The sequence below is a fragment of the Eleutherodactylus coqui genome, chromosome 1, assembly GCF_035609145.1.
Source record: "Eleutherodactylus coqui strain aEleCoq1 chromosome 1, aEleCoq1.hap1, whole genome shotgun sequence".
NCBI classification, from domain to species: domain Eukaryota; kingdom Metazoa; phylum Chordata; class Amphibia; order Anura; family Eleutherodactylidae; genus Eleutherodactylus; species Eleutherodactylus coqui.
Window position 1 is genome coordinate 471,604,734 of NC_089837.1, and position 21,972 is coordinate 471,626,705.

A 21,972-nucleotide genomic window follows, 5' to 3' on the forward strand; every position below is an offset into this window, starting at 1 on the left:
TATATAGATTTTTTTTATTTTTTTACTACTTTTGCACAATAAAAAGACATTTTTAAAGAAATATAATTGAATGTGCTCGCTGCTCAACAAACAACATTTTTATTTTTCGGGCACCAGAGCCATATGAGGGCTTACTTTATGCAGGAACAGTTGTAGTTTTTATTGGTACCAGTTTGAGGTACATGTAATTTTTGAACTGCCCTTTATTGCATTTTTTGGGGGAAGGTGAACAAAAGAAAAATAACAATTCTTGCATTACTTTTTTAAAAACCATGCAAGATAAATAACAGATATTTTCATTGTCCATGTCATTACGAATGTGGCAATACCTACTATGTGTTGTTTTTTGTTTTTTTAATTTGGGGGTATTTTATTTATTCAAAAAAGATTGCCGGGAAAAATGCATATTTTTTTAACTAAGATTTTTTTTCTTTAAACTAAATTTTGTTGAATTTTTTAACACTATTTTTTTTCTCCCTGAAGGGACTTAAAGATGCGATTGTTCGATAACTAGGATAGTACACTGCATTACTTATGTAGTGCATTATACTAAGCCAATGACAGCATCTTATTGGTTTCTGCAGGAGGCGGGGCCTAATAGGCTGAGTTACATGGCAGACATGGAGGCCTTTGCAGGCTTCCAGCTGCCATGGGTACCCATTGGTACTTTGCAATCACATTGCGGGATGGTGATGGGTGACAGAAGGAGCCCCTTCCCTCTATCATCTGTTTACATGATTCAGTTGCATGTCAGATATATGTGCAGGTTTAAAACTAGAGATGTGCGAGCACCAAAATGCTCGGGTGCTTCGTTACTTGAGCCAAGCTATTTGTAATCCTCCAGAGCTTGGTTCAAGCAACGAACCCCATTGAAGACAATGGGAGACTCGAGCAATTTTCAATGTGCCCCATGCTCGGCGTAGGGGATGGCTCTCTCTCTCTCCTGAAATTTACCCGAGCACCTCGTGGTGCTCGCTCAAGTGACGAGTACTTTCGAGTATGCTAATGCTCGATCGAGCATCAAGCTCGGACGAGCATGCTCGCTCATCTCTATTTAAAACTAGAGATGAGCGAACGTACTCGGTAAGGCTGATTTCGCAATCGAGCACCGCGATTTTCGAGTACTTCACTACTCGGGTGAAAAGTACTCGGGTGCGCTGTGGGTGAGCGGGGGGTTGCAGTGGGGAGTGGGGGGGAAAGGGAGAGAGAGAGGGCTTCCCCCTGTTCCCCGCTGCTACCCCCCGCTCCACCACGCCACGCCCCGCCCCACAGCGCCCCCTAGTACTTTTCACCCGAGTAGTGAAGTACTCGAAAATCGCGGTGCTCGATTGCGAAATTGGCCTTACCGAGTACGTTCGCTCATCTCTATTTAAAACCCATTAGTGAGGACAGTAAAAAGAAGTATTGCAGTGTCTAACAGGCTACCTGAGGTTAAAGGGGTTGTATGAAATTTTAGATAAGGGTCTACTATTTACCAAGGGTGGTGTTGTTTCTAAAAAAAAGCAATACAGTTTTTCTAATCTGTAAAATCAACCAAAACAAGAAAGAAAAAGGCACAGCTCACCCGGGCTCATAGTAGTAACCAACCGACAGAGCAACCATATCCAGAAATAAACGCTCCAACGCTTCTTTAGGAAACAATGAATTGCATTCAGTCCAAAGGGGGATTAAATGGAAAAACTAAATTACAACTGTGGCCACGAAGGGGAAAGAAATAGGCGCACAAACCACCATGAGGCTCAGCTCCATACGCATGTATCCGCATTACCACAGCAGCAATGTTGAATGCCATGAAAACGCCTCATTGTCACAGCTGACAAATATATAGATCAAAGCATTGAATAAACACTATCCCTACTATATATCAAAAACTAGAACCGCTGTCCTAATCATCAGTTGTAGCCACAAAAAAAAAGCATATGAACCTCCTCCCCCTCTAAGAAAAAATCCAATAAAAACTATAAATTAGCCAAATAGCTCCATCTTATGACAGAACCGAGCTACGCCAAAAAGACCCCATTGAGTATAATGGAGTCCATTCAGTTTACACTCAGCTGCCCAGCATTTTACTGGAAGAATAGGCACTGCATACAGTGTTACCAACATAGATGTGAAAGCGGCCTAACTTTATTATCTTGCCTAACAGCCAATTTTGGTTGCCGTATTTGGATTCAACACCATAGAAAGTATCCCCTTGTAACACCGACCGGCCGTGAGTGACACATTTCAAACTATTGTACTTCATACTGACAAAATTTTCATTCACGTTGGGTGGGTGGGCAAGTGAGGCCTCATAAATAACTGGGACTCATCTCTTGCTGGGTGCAGCAGTTTCTCTGTGTAAGGCCTCTTTCACATGAATGTCATTTTAGAGCTCCGATAGCCTCGGTGAAAGGCTATCAGAGCACTAAATCAGGTGAACGAAGAACAGCCACAACCAAGTCGTAGCTATTTTTCGCGAGTTTACCCGGCTGGATGCCACAGCCCCGAAATTCCTCGGCCGCCAGAACAATGACGGGAGTCCCCGTGGGGATGAAGGGAGTCCTCGCAGGGATGAAGGGAGTTCCCACAGGGCTGAAGGGGTCCCAAGGGTCTCCCCTTCATGCAAAGGGAGGGGGAGTGAGTTTAACACTGCAGGGATGAAGGGAGTCCCCACGTCAGGGACTCCCTTCACCCCCGTTGTAGGGATGAAGGGAATCCCCACTGCGGGAACTCCCTTCATCCCTGCATGGATTTCCTTCATGCCCGTAGTGCTAAACTCCTTCCCTCTCCCTTTGCCGTCCAGTTCCATAGACTCTCATCAGAGACTATGGAGCCGCCGGCATTGTGCCATCAAAAGATAGGACTTGTCTTTTGGCGCGTGATTTTTTAGGCGCGTTGAAAAATCGTTCATTTAAAAGAACCCATAGGAAACCATAGGTTCTTTTAGACACAATTTTTTGACGTGCTTACCCTGTGTTAAAATGACGCTCATATGTGAGACGCCCAAGGACTCCACACAGAGGCGTAACTTGAAGCTTCTGGGCCCCAATGCAAAACCTGTAACAGGGCCCCCAACTATAATGCTTTATTCATAGCACTGGGCTCCCTATATGGAGAAGAGAGGCCTTATGGGCCCCCTAAGGCTCCTGGGCCCTGGTGCAACCGCATCCCCTGCACCCTCTATAGTTACGCCCCTGGCTCCACATCTACTAAACCTTGTCCCATAAGTGTCAGCCCACTGGAATCCGTCTGTCTGTCACTACTTCATGTTACCCTCAGTGAGAACAATATAAAGTTCCCTTTAATGTACACTAAATGTACCTTCTAAATTTAACTGCTTTCCATTGAATTTCTAAAAGAAAATGGTCTTTTCTCATGCTGAACCGAAAGAACCGTTTCCTGACATTTTCTATGACATGAACATTACATGAAAATGTTGGACTGTATAATTTGCTTTGATCTGCAACAGCAACAAACTACATTCTCTGAAAACTCTTTGATTATGCCTGTGATTTCTCACTGTAAGCAATGGGATCTTTCACACAAGATGACGGCTGATGATTGCTTTTTGTAGAACATTTCACACAAAACCCCTCAGTGCAGCACATTGCACCAAATAAAGTCTATTAATACGTTGCAAATAGAGTCTGCATCATGCCGGAAGCTGGTCATAAAGTTCAACTAAGTTACCCACAAGTTATCCATTGTTACTGCAGTAGATCGATCACACATGGCGGTGCTTGGGCGAGACTAATATGTTATATGCGCTTGCATACCGGACAACTTAATGGGGAGGTGAATTGACATGTTTAATGTGATTAAAGTCTCGATCAGGGGCGTAACTATAGAGGGTGCAGGGGATGCGGTTGCACCCGGGCCCAGGAGCCTTAGGGGGCCCATAAGGCTTCTCTTCTCCATATAAGGAGCCCAGTACTATGAATATAGCATTATAGTTGGGGGCCCTGTTACAGGTTTTACTTTGGTGCCCAGAAGCTTCAAGTTATGTCTCTGTGCAGCATGGTTTAGGTATGGGTACGGGTACAGATAGAGGGGGGCCCCAGCTCACCTTTTGCATCAGGGCCCCTGAGCCTTTAGTTACGCCCCTGGTCTCGATACTTGGGCAAATCTGACTAACTGAGCATACGCATATACGATTGTTATCTTGCACCTTACGTCATTTGGGCAGGTTTAGTACATCTGATGCGTTCGCATATCACGTGATTTGATGACATTGTGGCATCGCTGATTTGAGTGTCAAATTAGTGTTAGGTTTAAATAGCCTCCCCGGGTTGGATGGAGCCACACTTGCCATCATGGTGTCACACATTGTTTATGGTTCAAAAATATTTTATTAGCTGTATCGGACAGTACAGTAGAAAATCGTTGCAGGGTTAGTTGTGCATCCATCAAATCCTAATCACAGACCTTTCTCCCTGATAGTTCCTCCGCCACCCAATGTCCCAGCTATTTTTATTTTTATTCGTGAAAAGTGAAATATAACAAAACTAAGTAATCCAAAATCCCCTGGTGTAAATTGCGACACATCCTGGTCTGGGGGATTGAGGTAATATCGGGGTCTTCAGGGTTTTAGAGCAGAGCACGGAAAACCCTGAAGGAGAGATTTGGGGCTGGGGGGGAGTAGAAAAGTAGAAAAAGAGAAAGGGAAAAGGGGGAAGAAGAAGGAAAAGAGAGAGAGAGAAAGATGTCTGTCCAGTCTATAAACACCTATCAGTAGGTTCGTCGGTATGTCACACATTGTTTGAAGGAGGATGGGGTAGAGTACGCTACTGTTTGGACTTTCTCTTTTGTCCCCTGATGAAGCCTCTGAGCTACAGTAGAAGGGGAAACACATTGGACTACTTTCTGAAGGAATTCCATCCTGGACTATAGGCTTATAAAGACATCTATTCAGGATATATGCATGGTGTAATAGACCAGTGTTCCCCAACTCCAGTCCTCAGGGACCGCCAACAGGTCATGCTTTCAGGATTTCCTCAGTATTGCACAGGTGATGTAATTATTGTCGGTGCCTCAGACATTGCCACAGGTGTTCTTACTATAGGATATCCTGAAAACATGACCTGTTGGTGGTCCCTGAGGACTGGAGTTGGGGACCCCTGTAATAGACTATATACAGTGGACAGCCATCATTCAGTAGGGTTGCTTTTTTCAGGGCGATGTCTCTACTGGTCAGGTAAGGAAATATTAGGGCCATTGTAGGGACAATTGCTTCCTGTGATATATCTGATGTGAAGTGATCTCTGAAGTTGCCTGTCTTTTTAGCATGAAGTGGCTCACAATGAGGAATATTGGGTATCAGGTTTGAAACACCTTTTCAACAGACTGTGAGTATGGCTCATTCAGGGTTTTCATATGTGAAAAAGACTTGGGTATACTAACAGATCACAGACTGAACATGAGTCAACAGTGTGATGCAGCAGCAAAAAAGGCAAACACAATTCTGGGATGTATTAAGAGCAGCATAGAGTCTTTTACTGTGTTATCTATAGAATATAGTCCACTTTGCTATATTTACACTGCACTGTTGTCTATTTCCCTGCTGACTTTATTGTAATCAAAAAAGACTTGCCATGATTGCATTATCGTTAATAAAATGGGTTTTAGTCTAATTAATAAACTGCATTTTTATAGGAGTATATGTGATGCAGTTATTGGATTTTTGCGATATCTACTATTGGCAGTGATGTTTTAAGTTACACATAAGACTTGTGTTACCCATTTAGGGTAATGAACATTTTCTGACACTAATAAGACTCCACAGTTTATACAGTCAGGATTATTTTGCTAATTGCATTCATACTGGACTTGTATTTTAAAGGTGTGTTGTGACAAATTACTGTACTTTTCCACCGTTCAGGTCTATGTGCATTTCAGAAGACTTTTGGGTAAGCTATTCTTGGCTGGTGAAAAATACACTAAGCAAAACAATCCAGAACTGTGTTGCAAACTGAGGCCGAAAATGGAATATATGGCAATTAAGATACTTTTTGCTTCTAAATAAATTTATAAAAAACATGCTCTTTTATGCAAATTATTAGTGTGAATTGGTGTAAGGAAAGGGGTTACCCCAAATATGTGCCGGGATTGCTATGACCCACATACTCAGAGGTGGATATGTCACTGGTAGCGCAATGTATCAGGCTTGTGAAGGCAATTTTGGTCACCTGGTCAGAGCCGATACCATCCGGTGACTAGTCTTTGGTTCTATGTCGCAGAGTGATCGGTCCAAGCAATCTTGAACTTTAGATTCATTTGAAGACTCAAATTCTGAGATTTAGTTGAAAATGTTTTTACTCTCTATGGGTCAAAATCTCTTTAGACAACAGACTATGAACTACACGGCAGTGCACTAATCTACTTATGCAAGCGAAAGTTTGCATGAAAGGAAGGGTTAAGTGTACGAGTTGTTTTCCCTCTAAACTCTACATCCCTGACATACTGAATCTCCTCCACTGTCTGGGATTTCATGGGAAAAGGCTACACATAGGAGGAGCGATAGTTAAAACAGACCTAAAAAAGAAGACGTTAGTAGTCAAGGAGAACGATTGGAAGTGGGGAGTCTCGGAATTCTGCAATCACATTGGTTACAACCTTGTATGGTTTCATTTTTCCCACAGTGCTTAAATGGGAATTAATAGTAATTACACATACATTGGAATGATGTAAAATGAAAGGTCTTTAAACCGACACGTCACAAAGAATCACATGGTGATACACGAAGGAATTTCTAAATACTACATTTTTATGATTTACATGGTCTTTTTTGGGAAAAAAAAATGATACGAATAATATTTAGGTCAAAGAGGAACTTGTAAAAGAGCCTGCAATTACATCACATGTACAACAGAAATCCCCCCCACCCTGAAAAAATATAGTATAATGCATACAAATCTCCCAGTATATAATGTTCAACACCAAGAGTACTGCAGAGTGGCATTTCCACTTGTCATCATCATATTCTACCATCAACTTTCCTAGGCAATCACCACTCAGCAGGCATCTATTACTCAGATACCCCTGGGAAATAGCAGCCACCAGATATATACATGTCCCTGGAAATATCAGATACCTGTTTTAGAAAATAACTCCCTCCCAAGATTGCAGCAACTTATATGTAATATGTGGCCGCTCCCTCCTCACTTGACACACCAGAGTGGTTTCCAAGATGGTGGCAGAACTGGCAAGCTTCGGAAGAAATAATAGACAGTACAGTGTAGCTCACTCATTCTACGCTAGCTGGCTCTGGCGGGGAACCGTATCTTCTGCCCTATGGGTGAAAGTTACCAGAGTTGCACAAATGCTTGACACTTCACTTTTATCTTCATATTAAACCTTTGACTATGACTCTAAGGCGGTTCAGCCAATCTAAGCTAGTCTTAGCCTCAAACCATCTTGACTCTTGGCTTCCCAAAACGTCTACATTGAGTTGAGCCAATTATTGATGACCAATACAAGAAACTCATGTAGAAATGTAATGATTTTGGGAACCTCTGCCATATAATGTGGGAGGGGAATGTTCATTTTTATTGACTATCCAATTACTCCTACATCCTGATATCTGTAATTGGAGAGCAGTTGGAAAGCCTTTTACACACTTCCAACCTTAGGTTATAGAACCAAGCTCATAAAATAGATACAGCATCAAAATCAAGTTCAGTATATAAATACAGTACCAGAACGAAGCTTGTGACCTAAATATAGCACCAGAATCAAGTGCAGTACATAAATATAGTGCCATAACCAAGTTCAGTACATTAATACTGCACCAGAATCAAACTGATAACATAAATATTAAATACAGCACCAGAGCCAACCTCAGTACATAGATAGGTTAATAGAACCAAACTCACCACATAAATACAGCCCCAGAATCACGCTTATAACATTGTGTTCCACAGGTGCCGATGGTCTGACAAAGGCAACTTTGATCATCAGAGAGGAGGAGGATGCAGCCACACAGAGGAAAAAGATCATCTTGCCAAATGGACCTCAACGGGCAGATCGCCCCAGCCTACATCCACCTACAAGCTGGTGGCAGGCGCCATAACCCATTGAAATCAGCCAGCTTGAACGACAGCTGAGCGCTGCCTCTGATTGCTCACAGCGCTCAGCCAATCAGAGGCAGCGCTTTCAGGAGACGGGGATTTTTAAATCTCTATCCAGAAGAAAATGCTGAAGAACACTGCCAGGGAGCCAGAGAGAAGAAGCGCCAGAGCCCCAACAGCACTGCTAGGTGATGTTTTAATTTTTTTTAATTTTTTCATTCAGCTAGGACTTATTTTAGGGAAGGACCTACATTTTAAGTCCTTCCCCGAAAATTACTGTGGGGGTTGCCTTCATCCCATTGCTTTTAATGGGACCGGTGCTGCTGTAATGGGAGAACATCGAGATCCTCTGCCATAGCTGTGACAGTGGATTCTTTCGTCCCCATTGCAGTCCCCTCATCACTGAACACACGCATGTCCTATCTTTTGCAGGTACAAGTATTTTACACCTGTAAAAAAGGGACATGTGAACACTTCATAGGAAACCAATGGTTCTAATAGATGCACATTTTTTGCGCACATAGGTGCGCAAAAAAAAAACACTCGTTGGACCGAGCCTAACACAGTACCAAACTTTTTTCTTTTTTCTAATCTCATACACTCTTTTCCTTGCAGTACAAGGATTTGCAGGAAATGTAGGCTTTTTATTATAAATCTTGAGTTGCCTTTAGCTATATTAATTCATTACTGAAATGTAAAAAAAAAAATCAAAGTAAGGCAGGAAGTTAATTAGTACATCTTTTCAGCTTTACATTATGTACATCAATTAGAGTTTCCCTTCTATTCAAGTCATTTCTCTGTAATTACATGAAGCACCTTCGATCTAATTTAATATAAGGTAGAGTAAGCTCCAGATGTGTTCAATGAGAGATAAACTGCTTCATATACACTGGAGATGAGCTTAACTAACCGGAACAGGGAATATAGAAGCAAAGTAGAAGGCTCGAAAAATAGCAATGTAATTAGTGATAACTCTGACAGATGAGTGTTTAAAGAGCAACTCAGTGGCTCATTTACATAAGCATATTTTATGTATCTATTCCCAAAGACAAAGCTTTCTATTCATGGTCGAAAGTGATGGAAGAGAATAAGAATATGTCCATAATAGATAATTACCATGTAGGTAATAGAACTGATTTGTGTAAACGAATGTAACATTCAGTCCAATAACACCAAATGCTTCTTTTCATGGCCTCATTTTGCAATGAGGTGGCACGGTCAAACAACTGATTCACCAAATGTGGTCGACACATCTGGTATGTTGAGAATATCTCCCAATGTATTCATGCACCAATATGCCTTTATGGACCAAAGTATATGGACAAACGTATGCCAAAAAGGCAGATTTCAATATAGAAGGTTAGAAAAAAATCTATAGATCGTCCAGTATGAGTTTTTCTCAACCACATCATCAGTAGTTGATGGAGGTCCACCACTCAGGACACCCATCTATTAGCTGATTGTCTGGCCCACTGTCCAGTGCAACAGGCTGGATGTTGTCATAAGTGGACAGGGGAGGCAGTGCATGACCCGGCTTCAGTCGGAAGAGTGTGCTGCAACAGCACTCCTTGCTCCTCTCCCGCTCAGGACCAGATGTGACTTCCTAACCAGCAGTGAAGCAGAAAGTGCCGTAGCAGCGTGGCTTTCCCATTGATTTCAATGGGAGTGAAGCTGATGCATGCACTTCCTTTGCTGACGGCTAATTACAACATCTGTCCCACTGCATTGACAGTGGGCCGAATGACCAGCTGGTGGGTATGGGTCACAAGCGATGGACCCCCATCCATCAACTACTGATGACCTCTCCAGAGGATAAGTCATAAGTGAAAAGGGGGGCAGAAAACTCTTTAATGTGCCTGAAAATGCACTTAACCCTTTGCAATCCAATTTTGGATTCAGGGTTTCCTAGGGATCTTCCTCTTTCTGCCATTATACAATGGCGCCATCTGCTGGTTAGAGCCAGTACTGCGGTATGGGACATGGTGGAGAGGCCCCCAACAACAGAGCGGCCAGTAGTCTACAGTAAGAATACCCTGCTGGACGTCTTCTGACATCAGAGCTGTACAGCCTTTAATCAGAATGTCTTTAGACGTCAGACAGTGGATTGGAAAGGGTTAAAGTGACCCTCCAGTTTTTAAACAAAATTCATCCCAGGATAGCAGAGGCAGGTTGTTATATTACCAGCAGTTGTTCTTCTCTGCCACCTCTCTGATCTGCCAGTTTTTGGTCTAGTTTTAGGCCATACAAGATGGCTGCAGCAATTTTTTAACTACCTAATGTATACTGTGCACTGCTCTATGAATGGCCAGTGCTGATGACATGAGCAGCTCTGGCCAATCAGAGAGCAGGTAAAGTGAATTGATAGTCTAACACTACCAAAGCACTGTGGGTATTAAGTAGCCTGAAGATGGCATCGGCTACCTTGGACACAGACAAAAACAGGACCTGGAACAACTGCAGAGTAATAAACCTCCCACTGCAATCAAGGGACAGAATTTTGTCCTAAGACACAAGGGTTCTTTAAGATTTATGGAATCCCTTTTACACCATTCTTTTTGAATCCCCCTGTATTAGTGGGCAAAGCCCTTAATGTATGAATAAATCAGCTATATTTTTGCACCATTCTTTTTGAATTACTCTGTAAGGTCAAATGTCTACTTTTGTTGTCTTCTCCTTCTGCCAGTTTGCAGTTTCACTGATTTTTCTAGACTGAATTTCGCCTCCAGCTTTGCTGGTTCCTACTAGTTTCACCGGTGGACGCTGACCCACTTGATGTCGCAGGCGGCGTCCCTATCCCCCTTGCGGCTCTCTAGGCGCTCCAGCAGGCTCCCATGTCTGCTTCATCGTTAAAACATCATTCTCTTCCTGGTAACGTGGGTTAAATACCCCACCTCCAGGAAGAGAATGCTGTGATTGGCTCAGGAGCGCCGTGGTTCACCCAATCACAGCTGGTGCTTGATGAGCCAATCACAGCCATTCAATGATGTAATTAATTGAATGGCTGTGATTGGCTCATCAAGTGCTGGTTGTAATTGGCTCAGGCTGCGGTCTTGAGCCAATCACAACATTCTCTTCCTGGAGGTGGGGTATTCAACCGACCACAGGAAGAGAATGGTGTTTCAGCACTGAAGCCGACCTGGAAGACTGCCGAAGCGCCTGGAGAGTAGTGAGAGAGACGGGGATGTTGCCTGTGAGGTGAGTAATTTTTTTTTCTTCATGTAATGTAGCTAGGGCTTTGAGGGGGGGGGGGGGGTTATATTTCAACCCCTCCCCCACACCCCACCCCTCCTCCCGAAAATTCGAAAGTCTAGAGCGAAGTCATTGGATTTACATTGATTCCTATGGAAATAATTGCCTCTAGTTTCATTGGTTTCACGTTTGGCCGATTTGCTTTCAGACGGATGACCAACGAAATTAGAGGTTTTACTGTATATCTTGAGTAAAAAAAAGACAGGTATACTAATAGATCACAGACTGAACATAAGTCAACAATGTGATGCAGCAGCAAAAAACACAATTCTGGGATGTATTAAGAGAAGCATAGAGTCTAGATCACGTGAGGTAATTATCCCCCTTTACTCTTCCTTAGGGCTCATGTCCACGGGCGGGTTTGAATTCCAGGATTCACGTGGGGCACCCGCGCAGAGGATCTGAAGTTCAAGCTGCCCATAGGCAATTCATGGGGACCTGCAAAACAAAGCATGTTGCGTTTTGTTGCGGGACCCACGGGGACGGCTTCCATTGAAGTCAACAGAAGCCGTCCGATCTGTGGCACACCCAGAACATTCACTCCAGGTGTCCTGCTGGTCCGGTGTAGTTAATGAGTATCTTTTTTATGTAGACAAAGAAAGTTATTAACAGATGACCTTTCACATGTGCGGTTGAAGACAGGATGAATGCTTTCTAAGGGCGTAGGAAAGGGGCACCGCCTGGCCGAATGGTTCCAAAGGGCCAGTCCAGCAAAATATTTCTGCTTATTTACTAGCAGAAATCAGCGACGGAGGTTCTCATTGGAATCTCCGAATCTGATATGAATGAGGCCTTAGGCTGTACTCTAAGGCTTCAGAACATCAAAAATCAGCAACGGTTCAGGAATTACTTCATTCTTACAAAGGTCCAAGTCTATCTGCGCATCTTTGCTTGTGACGGGAGACTCAGGGGGCCACCTTCACAGAGCACATGTCAATATACTATATTTGGAGGTCTTGTTGTCCATCTATTAGATGGCACTGCTCAGGGTGCCCATTCCTAGCAAAATTGCCAGAGGGCCGACCGCTCCGCAGTATCCTTTTCAGCCATTTACCTAATATCCACTTCTTATAAATTCCAGTCACTTCACAGTTTACATTTTCATTTTAACAGAGAGGCCTTCAACCAAAGTGCATTATTAAACAAGGCATGCCTCAAACGTCGGCTGTTTCGCAATTACTGGCAGCATCTTAGAAATGTGCTAGAATATACAAGAGGCTCACAAAATCGCACATGTACGTCCAATGGTTGGGTCTCAAAACAGGCTGTGAAGTGACCAATCTGTACCTGAGCTTCTACTACTGAGTAAGGGCTCAAACACACGAACATATGCGTAAATACGCTCGCCGCAATAGAATGTATTTGCTGATACAAACAGGCTGATACTTGCAAGCCAGCGCATATTACTGTAATTTTTGAGCTCGAAATGCCAGTTCACACGTGAGCGCGTGTTACTTGCTTTCCGTGGAATAGAATGGCAATTTAATGCCAAATTAGGGCCAGCTGTCTTTTTTTTCTGAGTTTCACTCAGGGTAACTTCCACCCCCTCCCTTTTTAAGACTTTTATGGCAGCTTTCTATGTAACACAGAGAAAATAGGGCAACGCCTATCTTTTTTGCTTGCGAGAAACACATTCCTGAAAATGAATCCATTGAAATCAATGGCTTTGCTTCGTCACACTTTACGGATGTGAATTTCACGCACGCAAAAACCTCCGCAAACACGTTCGTCTGTTTAAGCCCTAACTGTCCAAATATGATATGCATGTTTTCACCAATTCCGTGTTTTCGTTTAGGCACTTCCATAAATAAATAAAAGTTGATATGCAATATTAGACATGATCATATACTGCTGGACTACCATCGCTACCTCTTGGAAACCTCCAGATATAGGGTCACTCCAGCAAAGAATAATGTTTTCATCCTTTGCCTTCTCATCTGATTGTCACACTCTGGAGGTCTCCTCTCTATATTGCAGTCACTTCCATATAGTGCAGCCTCCTGTCAGATACTTAACCAAAAACAAAATTTCTCCTTGTTTTCTCTTCCTGCATGTTTGTTCTAGCAATCCCATGATGCTTCAGCACAGCATCACTTGCCCATCTAGAACCATCTCTGGAAGATGAACTGTCATTTTCATTATAACTGTATGACAGGAGCTTCTAATTATAATCAATAATTTTAACAGGAGTTTCTGTCCCCTCTGTAAAGAGCCTGTGGGGTATAGTCCATGCAGTTTCATTATACAGAAAATCCAGTAAGGCCCCCTGTCCACGTCAGCGTTTTTACCGCCGGCGAATTACGCCGGACGACGCTTTCCACAGCATTGCTCTGGAAAGTGCTGGCCTGTATCCACGAGCGTAGAATCATTGCGATTCTCTGCTCGCAGCGGGCAATTCGCAGCATGCTGCCCCGATTCTCCGTGGCTAGCCTATCTATCAGATAGGGCTGACCGGCGGAGATTCGTCTGCGGCTCCCGCGGCGGAGATCTGCAGAGATCACATCGCCCTTGGACAGCTGGCCTACCTGAAATAGTGACTCTTGGAAAGAACAGAAAGATATGTAATTCCCAGGAGGTCACAATTAGATCACTTGACCCAACTGATGGGATGGACTCCACGAAATTTCAGATAGAAAGGTAAAACTAAATAAGGTAATACTACCCGACTAAAGGCTCGTTTACATGGAATGATTATCGTTCAGTTCATTCTAATGACACAAGCCAACGAATGAACGACCAACGAGAATTGTGTGCTTCTCCTTGGTCGTTCAGTTTCAGCCGGCATAGAAACCAGCGCTTGCTCGGACACTTAGGGATAAAAAACCAGCATAAAACCCAGCGACGCTGGCATAGGAATGTGAAACACTGAACGATAAGTGTCCAAGGCCTGCATGATTCTGAACGAGAATCTAAACGGGCTGGCTGGGCGCGAACGAGCTGGGGATGACGTCACCAGCTTGACCTGTTCTATTCCTATCAATATTTTAGGCTGTAGTTAAATAAATGCGCATTCTTTATTTACTATTGAAATTGGGCAGTTTTCTGGTGAATATTGTGCTAAAAAAAAACCTGTCGAACATGCCTTGCACCATATTTACTATGTGTTTCAGACCCTTTCAGGCATTTTTCTGCTGTGTCCGACAAAGAGGCATTCCTTCATTAAAAAGGCATGGCCTAAATTGCACCTAAAAATTGTGGCAAAGTTTTGGAGTAAACTAAGCCAACTAAACGTGTGGTCTAAACTCAGATTAGGCAGATTTAGAAAATTGACAGATTTATCATTCAGTAGAGCTTTGGTGATACATCTGGTGCATTTAAAGTCCTCTAGTTAGCACTGTTTAACGTTTAGAAGGTATTAGTAAGTAAGAGGCCCCTAGGGACATCTAGTACGTATTTTCCATCAGGCAAGATTCTTCCTGGGTAGTGACCATTTTTGGTGCTTAGAGGAAAGTATATTGACAGACCAAGGGTGTAGTAGGCTCCTGGGAACTGAGTAAGACACTGATCAATCACAGATAAGGAAGAAAGCCTAATTTGTTTTTAATGTTCCAGCTGAAAGTTTGGCATTTAATTATTTCGTTGCCCTGGGTGAAGTATATGCAGAGTTTTCCTCCGATTAACTTAAAGGGTTTGTACTGCAGTTGCAAGTTATTTTCTATCCACAGGATAGGGGATAGCTTGGTTATCAGTGGGGTCTTAATGCTAAAACCCCAGCTGATCTTGGGAACAGGAGTCCGGTGCCCCCCCTCACTGCCGGGTTTCTGTATCCTTTCGCGGTGGCAAGAGACGGAATAGAAAGCTGGCTGCAGAAAAAGGCCTGACATGTGCCCACGGGTAGCAACGTAAAAGCAGGCTTGACACCAGAAGAACTTATATTCATCCCCCAGTGGCAGACAAGTTATTGGATAAGGCGTTACTTTCGGACTGTGTGCGGGCGACCGCCATTGCTGGGTTGAAATGTGCAGTGGTACTTCTACATGTTCTACAGTTGAAGTGTGTTGCTGATCTTTGTGATTTATAAGTTTGTTACCATATCTTTTTGTTCTCCATGATACCCTGATACCTGTGTCGCCTGCCCCTACTGCGACACATGCTCAGCTAATACTCTATTCAGTGACATTACAGGAGGGGGGGGGGGGGGCAGAAGCGATCCCTGCAACAATAGGAGAGCAGGACATGGAAGTTTCATTCTCAAGATCTGTAGGGGTCTAAGTAGGGGGATCGGCAAGTTATCCTCTCTTTTGTGGATAGGATATTACTTGCAATTGTGGTACAGCCCCTTTAGTTATTTTCCATTGTTTATATATCATCACCTTTTTTACAGATATAGTGGAGTTTAACTTGGGGTTTAACGCTCTTTGATAACTTTGTGTCATGGTTTATTTGCCCTTTTAATTACTTTACAATGGATTTTGTTGTGTTAAGATAAGAGTTAATAAAAGTTTTTAATGGCTCGAAGGGAACCTATCACATCCCCACAGTACCATAAACTAAGTTATGGTGCTGTTAGGGGACGTGACAGGAAGCCAGGTGAGATATTTTTTACGCTCACTCGCTCCTGCAATTTACGCTTCCTGTCCACGGGCGTTATTACAATTTAGGCTGCCTGTCCACGGGCGATAATTCGGCCGCGGGGAACGCAGTGCACTCTCTCCATAGCGTTGCTATGGAAAGCACAGTCCCCCTGTCCATGAGCGGAGAATCATAGCAATTCTCCGCTCACGGCCGGCAAATCGCAGCATGCTGCGAATTGCCACGATTGGCTGCTCCCGGGTGGCAGCTGCCGCGGCGGCGATCTGCTGCAGGATACCACAATGCCCGTGGACAGGCAGCCTTAGTGCTAACAACAGGTAAAGACTGCGGCTCTTTTCAGATTCCAGTGAGCACACTCTCCCATACAAGTCTATTGGAGAGCGTGCACATGGACTCTGAAGAAGAAACTGCCTTTGTGCTGCTTACGGTCTTTACCAGGTGAAAGTGCTGGATCATGGGAGCGGCTGATGTGACAGATTCTCTTTAAGATAAGACTAATAATTATTAGGAAATTCTAGTAGCAGTGGTTTTGGTGGCGCAATGCACTATACAGCTCTGCTACATTGCTTCCGCATATGAGCTGCATGTGATTTATGAACTTCCGCTGCTCGCTGAGGAGACATGTTGGCTTGTTGCTTCCGCATATGAGCTGCATGTGATTTATGAACTTCCGCTGCTCGCTGAGGAGACATGTTCGCTCGTAGCTTTCACATATCTGCTGCATGAGATTTACAAACTTCAGCTGGTGGCCTAGATTAAATCGTGGCTTGTCGCTGTGTTATATAAGCTGCATTAGCTTCACAGCGGAGTTAAACCCTCTGTGGTGACATGTTTGCGCGACAGCGACAGTTTATTTCAACACTGGACAACAGTTGACGATTAGATGAAGGCTGGACTGGCGTTGGCGGCATTAGCACTTGGGATGACATGATATCACATTCAGGAGATGTGAAGATAGTGGTGAAGGACTATGCATCAATGTTGTTGGTCAATATGCATGTGGACATTTGTGAGGCGTCATTTATTGGAGTCTCCACACAGGTGTGCAGCTGTCTCACAACATACAAATTGCCAGAATGAGTACTGCTGTATCCATAGCAACTGAGGCCACAGTGGTTTGTGGGGGTATGTAGTCGCCCATAATCCCTCATTCAACTCAGAAACCATGTGACTGATCACATGGCGGTGACATCATCACATGTCCTGGCTGCACATGAGCTATGTAAGTGTAAATCTGTGAGGTGTCATTTATTGGAGTCTCCACACAGGTGTGCAACAACCAGGTACAAACTTCCAAACGGAGTACTGCTGTATCCATAGCAACTGAGGCTGCAGGGGTATGAGTGGGATGTAGTCTGCCCATAATCCCTCATTCAGTACACAAGGAGGATAAAGGACCTGTGATGATGTCACCATCATGTGATCAGGGAGCAGTGCTAAGAGCTGGTAACTGACATCACAGGTACTGTCAGCCTCTGCATGTAAGTGGCGCATCACACACGGACAGACGGACAGGTGGTCGTTGACACTTTGATAACTTGTCACAAAAAGTTACTACAGTCAAGTTAATCTTTGCTACATTTATAGCTGTGTACTGACTATACTCCCTCACACACACATCAGTCCCTATCCTTAGTGAGGTTCACAATGTCATTTTTACAGATACTTCATTATTAATTGCACGTTCTTCAAACAGCTTCTTTCTACAAGATAACTATTTTTAATTGGCTTCTAATATACTCCCTAAGCCAAGGGAGGTTTCCCATGGGCCACAGAATAATTAAAGGGACACTGAAGTTGGTCATTCATACTGAATCAAAGTTGCCCCAAGCTGCTATTTCCGACAGATCTGTCAACCATCTAAACTAGGCAGCAGATGTCTGAGGGACCAAAGATTGTTGCATTTCAACATTTCTTATCTTGGCGCCTTTGTTCCCAGAGGAGGTATGCAGTTGCCACAGGGGTCTGGCAGGACCTTATTCCTATCTCCCCATGTGGATTGCTTTGGCTTTAGGTCTCCATTATCTCTAGATAATAAGCAAAGGAATTTTATCTTTTTTGCCTGAGAGCAGCTATTTCAGGTCGACTACGATGCTCCTAATTGCGATTAGTGATGGGAAATCCAGAGAAGGTATGTCATTGTTCCTTGCATGTTTTTTGTACGTCGTTCACCATGAGGTTTAAAGAAAGTGCCAACTTTATTATACAGGTCATTATAATTGCAGCAATACCATCTATGGGCAATTTTTAAAGTTATTTTCCAAAATTAAACCATTTTATGGAAACATTTATTTTAACTGTGAACACTGTTGCCTTGCAGGGCTGGGGTCCTGGGTTCAAGGCTAATCAAGGACAACATCTGCATGGTGTTTGTATGTTTTCCCTGTGTTTGCATGGGTTTCCTCCCACACTGCAAAAATATATTAACAGGTGAATTTAAATTGTTAGCCCCAATGGGGACAAAATCCTATATATTAAGTGATGTACAGCGCTGCAGAATATGTATGTATGTGCTATATGTGCTTCTTAGGCCCACTAGTGGACTTCACAATGTGATCTTCTTATAGTCAGTATACCAAAGCATTATTGCCTATCAGTAATAACCGTCACTGAGCCAGAGGAACAGCTAAAACGTGAGCTTTTTGTATATACAATGAAAAATAATGTATAAAGGAATCTATGTGATACATTGTTGCTTTAAAAATAAACACAACCAATGTGCATTCGTTTGACTGGACAAAAAAACAGGGCCAGCAGTAGGGCACTCTGAGTCCTGGGCTGTTACCAGTCTCTCCAGACATGCACAGAGCAAAAGTCTCTATTTCCTATTACTATGCACTCACAGTATCATATGCTGCCTTGAAAAGGTCGTCCCAAAGCTTAAAGTTTTGGCCCCTATATGTGCATATAACTACTTAAAGGGGTTCTGTCATTAGAAAAAAAAATCGATACTTACCTATTCTTCCCCGTTAGTCTTCTTACCGCATCTTTTCCCTGCCGACCTGCTCCTGGCTCCTGCAGTTCCCCGGGTCACCTCACCGCAAGCCGGCCAGATCTACTTCTTCCTGTTTTGGAGCGTCCATTTTAGGCAGTGTCCTTCCAGCAGGTTAGTGTAGCTTACATCACTAATGACGTAACATCCACTGCCTAGCAGGGAATGCTGGTCTGTTGCCGAGATTGCGCATGTGCATTGTCTTGCCGCGAGTGTTCATATACTATTGTCGCGAGACAGTGCGCATGCGCAGTCTACGCAATAGCATGGCATATTCCCTGGGTCGGTATTCCCTGCTAGGTACTGAACGCTACATAACTAGTGTCGTAGTGTACATTGACCTGCAGGAAGGAGACTGCCTGTGAATGTACGTAAGTCACAGGAAGAAGAAGAATCAGCTGGCTGGAGGTGAGGTGACGTACGCAAGCGCAGAAGCTGTGGAGGGATAGGGAAATTTAAAATCTTCTTGCACCTAGCTACTAAATGTAGCCAAGAGTCTGGAACAGTGACCGAGGGCCACAGTGAGCAGTCCCTGGTCATGTGATTGCCGTTATCCAAAGGATAACGGGAATCACGTAAAAGTTAAAAGACAGTTGAAGTTTGATGCTCTGATCGGTTTGGGTCCTGTTGTACATAGAGACAGAAGATTAGGGCCCCAGTGGGTATGTTTCTGAAGATGGGACAAATGGAGGGATTCATTTTGAGATGAAAGTCTTCATTCATATGTGTGATGTACAAAAAATCCTGTTTTTAAAATGACAATTGCAAAAAAAACCCCTAAAATCATAATTTTCCCTTTTAGCTTTGTTTATTTTCATTCAAAAACTGTGGGGTCAAAATATGCAGTACACCCCTAGATGAATTCGCTAAGGGATCTAATTTTTAAAATGGGGTCATTTGTGGGGGTTTACCATAGTTTTGGCCGCTTAAGAGCTTTACAAGTGGGCAATGGGGCCTAAAACACCTTCAAGTAAAATGTCTGTTCTGAAAGCCATCGGCTGCTCATTTCAGTTTGGGCCCCGTTGTACATAGAGACATAATATTAGGGCCACAATGGGTATGTTTCTGAACACAGGAGAAAACGGGGTATCCATTTTTGGGGTGCAAATCCTCATTTTCATGTGCACTATAGGAAAAAATCCTGTCTTTAAAATGACATATTTGCAAAAAATGAAATTTTATTTTTTCTCCTGTAAATTGCATTCATTCCTGAAAAGAAACTGTGAAGTCAAAATACTCCTGATCCCCTCAGTGGATACATTAAAATGTGTGTTTTTTAAAATGGGGTCATTTGTGGGGGTGTCTATCATTCTGACACCTATAAGCTTTTGCAATCTTGGCTTGGTGTAGGAAAACAAAGTGCTTCTCAAAATATTAATAATCAATGTTAAATTTGAATGTTTCCTAAATGGTTAAAAAAAAAAAAACAGACGTTTTTCCAATGTGCTTCCAGAATAAAGTAAACAAATGGAAATATATATCTAATCAAACATTTGATGAGATGTATATGTACAGTATTGTTACACATATTTGAGATATTGTAGTTGAAAATGTGCAAAAAATGACAATTTTTAAAAAATGTTCTCAAATTTGTCGCTTTTAATAAATATGCACAAATTCTATTGGTCCATTTTTACCACCTGAATGAAGTACAAGATGTGATGAAAAAACACTATCAGAATCACTTGGATATGCAAAACCTTAACAGAGTTATTCTATGTTAAAGTGAAACATGTCAGATTTCCAAAATCTGGCCTGTTCATTAAGGGGCAAACAGGCTTGGTCACTAAGGGGTTAATCAGCCTCATGTTGCTTCTCACTCTATTTGACAAATGTAAAGCTGTGCCAAATCCTTGCAGTAGGTAAGATATGAACTTGGCTGCCTACTAGTGGAAAAAATAAGCACACATTTTCTATCTTAATCCAAATAAACAATGTTTGGGGAAATATTTAATAAATAACATCCAGATGGCATATTATGTTGTGAAAATGTTATTGATTATTGCACTGAGTTTTGTTCAGAATCGCACATGTTTTTGTATGCAGTCTAAAAAGTAAGCATATTCCCTTAACCCAATAAGGACCAAGCATCATACATTTACAGCATTTGGTCCTATGCTTTAATCCCGGTTGATGGTAAAAATACGGTGCGGGATTAAAACTCTTGCTCCTGCAATGTAGCAGGAGCAGGTCAGGTCTATAAATGTCAGTGACAGCAGAGGACCGGGAGGAGAAGGCAGAAGCGATTTTCAACTGCTTTGTCTTCTCTCTTGCAGGCTATACAGCGCACAATGAACAAGCCGCCTGCAGACGGGTGGAAATTCCGCGGCAGGATTTCCCGTGGAATTTCCGCCCCTGGAAGCTGCCATAGGATTGCGTTAACAAACGCAATCCTATGCAGACGGCCGCGATTTGGCAGCGCGAAATTTTGCGTGGCAAACAAATCGCAGCATGCTCTATTTCTCACTTTACTCACTGGCCGCCGGCCCCTTTCTGCGCATGCGCCAGCTGCCCGGCAGCCAGCACATGAAAGAGCCGGGGCCGCGGGAGCAGGTGAGTGACAGGCTGCTCTCTGCAGACGCTCGGGTCGGGTCCCGCTGCGAGAATTCTCGTAGCCGGATCCGACTTGGCCGTCTGCAAGTGGCCTAAGTAGTGAATGGAGAAAGTAGGTGTATCTCTTCCACTATTTGACAGGGTGCCCCCTGCCATGGCATAGCTGCAGGGTCTTAGTAAACCCTGTTTGTCCCTGTAGCTGGGGCTTCCATTGATGCTGCTCCTATGTATGCCCCAACTATAGTGGAAAAGTGGAAAATTTCCCCCCCAAAAAAGATAATATGAATGACCCCTGGCGGTTGTTATATGACATCATGGGGACATAAATATTTTAAAAAAATAGTTAGAAAAATAAGTAAAAAAAAAAGCAGATGTCAAATAAGGCCTCAGTCACACGGGCGCATCGGCACCCGTACACTGGCGCCAATGCGCCCGTGTGACTGCAGGAAGGAGACGGACGTACCTAAAGACGGACGTCTCTCTGCAGCACCGGAGGAAAGAACACATGACTGGCAATGAAGCCGGTCACATGTTCTTTCCTCCAGCGCTTCAGAGAGACGGCCGTCTGCAGGTACGTCTGTCTCCTTCCTGCAGTCA

At 43.3% G+C, this 21,972-nt stretch overlaps 1 protein-coding gene across 2 annotated transcripts in view; it reads right to left on the minus strand.

Moving 5' to 3' along the window:
• Positions 1-21,972, minus strand: part of ARHGEF25 (Rho guanine nucleotide exchange factor 25) — a 294,535-nt gene that overhangs the window by 218,682 nt on the left and 53,881 nt on the right. The window lies entirely within an intron of this gene.